Source organism: Heterocephalus glaber, unplaced genomic scaffold (assembly GCF_053883595.1).
Source record: "Heterocephalus glaber isolate CG9 unplaced genomic scaffold, H.glaber_assembly_v1.0 deba00001442, whole genome shotgun sequence".
Lineage (NCBI taxonomy): Eukaryota > Metazoa > Chordata > Mammalia > Rodentia > Bathyergidae > Heterocephalus > Heterocephalus glaber.
The window spans coordinates 47,339,450-47,346,546 of record NW_028258296.1 but is presented as its reverse complement, the minus strand read 5'-3'; the positions used below and the strand labels follow the sequence as shown (position 1 = coordinate 47,346,546).

Below are 7,097 nucleotides of genomic sequence, written 5' to 3'. Positions count from 1 at the left end.
GAAAAGGCAGTAGGGTAATCAATTACTCAAAAGTTAGTTGATTGTTTGTGAAGATATCGAAAAACTTCTGGTTATGCTAAATAGGAAGCCAGGTATGGTGGCATACATCCGTCATCCCAGCACTCAGGAGGCTGAGGAGGAGGGTTGCCACGATGGCCAGCCTGGGCTACAGAGTGAGTTCAAGGCCAGCCTGAATTGCAATGAAAGACCCTGTCTCAAAGCAAAGCAGAACAAAACAAAAGCAGACTAAATAGGAAAAAAGAGAGAAGAAACACACTTACCAATATTAGGAATAGAAGAGGATGGGCTGGGGATTTAGCTCAGTGGAGCTGCCACCTGCGTCCCAAGCACAAGGTGCCGAGTTCAATCCCCAGTACCAAAAAATAAAAGTTCACAGGAATAGAAGAGGAGGCATCACTACAGATTGTACGGATATTAAAGGAATAATAAGGCAGCATTCTGAATAAGTTTATGCCAATAAATTAAGTAACTTGAATGAAATGGAAAAAATATTGTGAAAGACTGATGCTTAAGAGGATATAGCCTGAATGTTTATTATAATTATTAAAGAATTTTAATTTGTGGTTACAGATCTACAAAGAAAACTCCATGCCACGTGACTTCACTTATTCTAACAATAATTGCAAAAAGAAATAATACAAACTGCATGAACTCTTCCAGAAAATATAAGAGGCATGAATACTTTTCAATTCATTCTATGAGGCCACTATTACCCTGGTTTGAAAACAAAGACAATGATATTATAAGGAAAGAAAACTTCAGAACATGAATAAAAATAAAAATCCTTAACAAAATATTATCTAATTGAATCTAGCAATATAATATGGAAATAAGTGAAATATACTCAAATGGGGTCTAGTCCAGAAATAATGCAAGATTGATTTAAATTCAAAAAACAACATTCTTAAATTACCATATTTTTCAACTTAAATAAAAATATGATCACTTCAAAATCACTTGACAAAATCTGATGCCCATTCATGATAAAATTTCTCAGCAAACTAGGAATAGAAAGGAACTTCTTCAATCTGATAAAGGATATTTATATAAAACCTACAATTAATGTCCTATGTAATGATAAAGACTAACATTTCCCCTTCAAATCAGGAATAAAGGCAAGGTGTCTGCTCTCATTACTTGTAAGCGATATTTTTTAGAGGTCCCAATCCATGAACTAAGGCAAGAAAAATAAATAAAAGGCTTCCAAAACAGAAAGGAAGAAGTAAAATTATCTTTATTCACAGACACCATGATCATCTATGTAGAAAATCCAAATGAATCTTTTAAAAAGCTACTAGAAGTAAGGAGAATGTAAAGCAAGGTCATAGGGTAAAAGGTTGATATGCAAATATCAACTACATGTCTACATATTAGCAACAACCAACTAGAAATATAAATCTAAGGTGCAATACCATTTATTGTATCATGAAAAACATGAAATACTTAGGGATAAATTTACCAAAATATTTGTAACACTTAAACCAGAATACTCAAAATTACAAATAGTGGGGCCAGGGATTTAGCTCACTGGCGCCACACCTGCCTCACAAGCGCAAGGTCCTGAGTTTGATCCCCCGTACTGGAAAAAAAAATTACAAATAGTGCTTAAAAACTTTTATGAAAACCTACATACTGCAGAGATGTTCCATGTTTAAAGATCAGAAGGCTCAATATTGTTAATATATCAGTTTTCCCCAAATTAAAATTGTGAATTCAATGAAAGCTTAGTTAAAACTCCAGCAAGATTTTTATAGAAATTGATGAGATAATTCTAAAACTAATATAAAAATATTTTTTAAAAACCCTAGGATAGACAAAACAATTTTTTTGAGACAGGCTCTAGCTGTGTAGACCAGACTGGCCTGGACTCACTATGTAGCCTAGGCTGGTTTCCAACTAATGATTCTCCTGCCTCAGCCTCCCAAATGCTGGGATTACAGGCATGCACCACTATGCATGGCAAACAGTTTTTAAAGATAGAAATATTAGAAGGCTTTAGTTCTCTGTACAAGGAAGAGCTGGCAACATTTTTTTTTGGCAAAATATTTTTCCCGTTCTGTAGATTGTCTCTTCACTCTGTCAGTTGTTTCCTTCCTGTGCAGAGACTTTTTAAATTTGATAGGGCCCTATCTGTTGATTTTTGGTATTATATCTTGAGCAATTGGAGTTCTGTTCAGGAAGTCCTTGCCTTACACCTGTATCTTTAAGAATTTTACCTTTTTTATTTTCCAGCAGATTGTTTCTTATTTATTTATTTATTTATGGTACCAGGGATCAAACTCAGGACCTTGTGCTTGCAAGGCAGGTGGTGGAACCACTGAGCTAAATCTCTGGCATGTTTCTATTTTAATATTTAGCTCTTTGATCCATTTTGATTTTAGTTTAGTACATGGTGAGAGATATGAGTTTGGATTCAATTTTCCGCATATGGAGAGCCAGTTTTCCCAGCCTCATATGTTAAGGATGTTATCTTTCCTCCAGCACAAATTTTTGGCCCCTTTCTCAAAGATCAGGTAGCTAAAAGTGCTCGAAGTGTTTTCTACATCCTCTATTCTATTCCATTAAGCCACATATCTTTTTTTTTTTTTTACCAATACCATGCTGTTTTATCCCTGTAGCTCTGTAGTGTAACTATTTTTTGAAATTTAAAGAAAAAATGTATTGAAGAGCTGAAAAACAGTTCCTAAAAGATGGACTTTTCCAGAAAACTGTAGCTACACAATGCATTGCCTCTATCATCTTAAAACGTGCATTAGATACAAATACAAAAACAATTAAACAATTCGCTGTTCTTCAACAACCTGAGCAAAGATAAAATGCCTAAGGAGCAACATGGATAACTTGCAAAGGATGGGCCTTTTAGGCACTGATAAAAAATAAAGAGAGCACAAATGGATGAGTGTGTTCAGTTATGTATACTGAGTTGGGCCTTTGGTACTAGGAATCAGAGCATTTTGTCACATAGCATTAACATGTAGTACAAAAGTGCATAGTGTCAAAGGAATAGAACCACCAGCATTCAAAAGCAGCTTTGTCAACTAGGCAATAAAACACTCTATACCATGTTCCTCTGTTGTCCATCACTGAAAACACTGGCAGCAACTTTGAAATGAATTGGGGTGATTGGCAAGGATCTCAGCATACTATGGTTTCTCAAATGTGTACAGAAGCTGAGTGCCTGGCATCACATTGAAGTATCCTTTTATCCCTGCTACAGAACAGCATACTCCTTATTATCTGTGTTTCCTCTCAATTTCTGATAATTTGCATAGTCCTCTGGAATGGAATCTACATTCTTCAACAACCCATGGTTTTAGCTCTTTAGGGAGCTTTAATGTCTGCTCTGTTCATAAATGTTTCTTCATTTTCAACAGTAAGATGTACCTGGGCCATTGTTGGAGGATGAGGCTGAGGTGCCTCACTGGTACTGCCACCGTCTCCATTACCAGAGGTTTTTGTTTTCACTTCAACATTTTTCTGTTTCAGACCAAGATGTCTTCTCTCCTGGAGCAGCCCCTCTCAGCTTTTCCTCTGTATATTGCTTCTGATTGGCTTTTTTTTTTTTTTTTAGACAGGGTCTAGCTGTGTAGTCCAGGCTGGCCTCGAACTCACGGCAGTCTTCCTGCCTCAGCTTTCCCAGTGCTGGGATTGCAGGTGTGCACCACTACGCCTGCAGAGATTGGCTTTTTGAAAGTCTGGCTGTTTCTGCATAAGGGTGTCCAGATATGAGTACTCTGCCTTCTGGAACCCATTCGTCACAATTCTTATTCCAACCACTGTGATGTATAAGGTATTTTACTTGTTTGTCCTTTATGACAACATTTACACACCTTGCTTCATAACGAAGAGGCCCACGAGGCCACAGTACTCTTTCATTCTCCTGGAACTTCAGCTTTGGGTCCTGCTTGGGCGACATTTATAAGTGATTCCCCACCTCCTCCTTCTCTCACCACCCCTGACTACCAACCCTACTCTCTACCCCATCTGAGCTCCTTCAGGCTCACCCTCCAGTACTACCGCCCTACATCCTGGGCCTGATTGGCCAGCCCCACAGACACTGCACAGCCGCCGCGCATGCGCTTGCCTTTCTAGACTACCTTGTGAGACTTTTTTTGTTTTTTTCCTGTACCTGGGATCGAACTCAGGACCTTGAGCTTGCGAGGCAGACGCGGTTCCACTGAGCTAAATACCCAACCCTTCCTAGAATAACTTGAAGGGTGGGATTGTGATGCCTGCTGCTTTGCTCTTGTTTCACAGGATTGCTTTTGGTATTCTGGGTCTTTTCTGGTTCTATATAAATTGTCAGATTATTTCTTCTAGTTTCGTATTTTGATTGAGAGTACATTAAATCTGTATATCAATTTTAGAAGTATGGCCACTTTGACAATATGAGTTCTGCTTGTCCAGAAACAAGGTTTATCTTTCCATTTTTTGATGTTCAATTTGATTTCCTTTTTCAGAGTTCTGTAGTTTTTGTTGTTGAGGTCTTTTGCTTCACTGGTTAGGTTAATTCCATAGTATTTAATTTTTCTTGATGCTATTGTGAATGGTATTATTTTCCTAATTTCTTCTCAGTGAGTTTATTATTGGAACACAGGAACACTTGATTTTTGAGTCTTTTGGTTTTATATCTTGCTGAATATTATATCTACTGAATTTGGTTATTAATTCTAAGAGTCTTTTGGTGAAATTTCCTGGGTCTTCTATGTAGAGGATCACTAGAATATATAAAGAACTCAGAAAATTAGACCCCTCCGAAATAAAAGACCCAAACAAAAAGTGGACAGCTGAAATGAACAGACATGTCTCAGAAGCAGTACAAATGGCTCAATAAATACATGAAAAAATGTTCAACACCTCTGGCCATTAGAGAAGTGCAAATTAAAACAACACAGATTCCATCTTACTCCGGAAAGAATGGCCACCATCAAGAACCCAAATAATAACAAATGCTGGTGAGGCTGTGGGGGAAAAGGAGCCCTTCTACATTGTTGGTGGGACTCTAAACTAGTACAACCACTAAGGAAATCAGTATGGAGGTTCCTCAGAAAACTAAAACTAAAAATTCCATTCAAACCAGCTATTCCCCTTCTAATTATCTTCCTGAAATAGTTTAAGACATCGTATTAGAGTGATACATGCATACCTATGTTTATAGCAGCTCAATTCATAATAGTTAAATCTTGGAAGCAGCCTGTATGTCTGTCAATAGATGAATGGATAAAGAAAATGTAGTGTTTATACACAATGGAGTACGACTCTGTCATAAAGAAGGATAAACTTGAGTAATTTATAGGAAAATGTATGCACCTTAAGACCATAATGTTAAGTGAAATATATCAGACACACAAGCATAAGTATTGCATGATTTCTCATATATGAGAAACCCAAAATATAAATAAAGAGCAAAATAAAAGATAGTAGGAAGTAGGGAGATAGATCTTTTGCAAATGGGAAAGGGATCAAGAAATGGAGGGAACTGGAGGGAGGGGAGAAGAAGGGAATGAAAAAAGAATTAAGATGTGTTATACACATGTACCAACACCCCATGAGGCATGTCATCATTATGTACTACAAACATGTACTAATGTTAAAATTGAGGAAAAGAATTAGAGGGCTTTTTAAGACTTTGCTATAGTGTTACAGTAATCAAGACAGTGTGACATTTGGTGCAAGGATAGACATAAGTCCATGGAACAGAATTAAGGATCCAGAAATATAATTTCTGCAGGTTAGGAATTCAGATGTGTGGTTTTAGTTCAGGCTCTCTTAAGATTGCAGTCAAGATGTTTGGTGGGGTCAGTCATCTGAATGCTTGACTAGGCCTAAAGGTTCTGCTCCCAGAATGGCTCACTTACCTGTCTGGCAGGTAAATCCTGGCTGTGGGTAGGAGGTTTCAGTTCCTCACCAAGTATAACTCTTCATAGAGTGGCTGGATATCTAGACATCAATGCAGAAGCCAATGCTTTTTTGACCAGTAGCATTGTATATTATAGTCTTTAATTTTGGCAAAATTACAGAGTATTGGTTGTGATACAACCAATGTAGCGGGAGGAGATTATACAGGGCCCTGGATACAGATGGTGTTCATTAGATGCCATTTTACAGTCCAGTTACCGAGAGTGCTGAGGTTATTTGGCAAGTGATGCTGGAAAATGGGACATCTACGTGGGAAAATCATTGACTTCAACCCCTACCTCACACCACATATTAAATTATCTTCAAATGGATCATAGACCTAAATATATGATCTAAAACTATAAAACACATAAGAAAACAAAGGAGGCCCAGGGATTTAGCTCAGTGGTTCTGCCACCTGCCTCACAAGTGCAAGGTCCTGAGTTCAATCCCTGGTACAAAAAAAAAAAGTTACAAAAAAGCAAAGGAGAAAAACGGTGCAACTTTGTATAAGGCAAAAGATTTCTTAGGTAGGATCAAACATCACAAAGTCATAAGAGTAAATAATGATCATTAGGGTTCATCAAAACTAAAACTTTACTCTTTGAAACACAGAGTTTAAAAAATGGAAAGGCAAACCAAAGACTGTTAGAAAACATATGAAAAAATGTGTCAGATAAAGGACTAACATCTTAAATATATGAAGAACTTTTCCTGCTCAATAATATAAATAACCTGATAAAATAAATAAATATTTGAACATACAGTGCACTAAAAAGGTATATGAATTATACAACTGAGTACAAAAAAGATGCTTAGCATAGTTATTAGAGAAATGACATTTTAAAATATAATAAGATGCCACTAAATAGTAGAACTTTACTAGAATAACTAAAATTAAAAACTGATAATATCAGGCTGGGGATGTAGCTCAGCGGTGCCATGCCTGCCTGGCAAGCATAAAGTCCTGAGTTTGATCCCCAGTACTGAGGAAAAAAAACTGTCAATATCAACTGTTAGTGAATAAGTGCTTTCATATATAGAAAGAAGAGTGTAAAATGCTCCAACCATTTTCAAAAAAGTTTGGCAAAAAAGGTTTTATTTTTTAAATTTTTTTTTTGTTGTTGTTTTTTGTTTTTTTTTTTTTTTTGGTACTGGAGATCGAACTCGGGTCCTTG

At 36.8% G+C, this 7,097-nt stretch overlaps 1 long non-coding RNA gene across 1 annotated transcript; it reads right to left on the bottom strand.

Moving 5' to 3' along the window:
* Positions 1 to 3,559: 3,559 nt before the first annotated feature.
* LOC110350978 (uncharacterized) lies at positions 3,560 to 6,651 on the bottom strand. Its single transcript, XR_002397951.2, has 2 exons — positions 5,880 to 6,651; positions 3,560 to 4,739 (listed from the first exon to the last, which is right to left on the bottom strand). It is a non-coding gene; the product is annotated as an uncharacterized LOC110350978 (long non-coding RNA).
* Between the last annotated feature and the right edge of the window lie 446 nt (positions 6,652 to 7,097).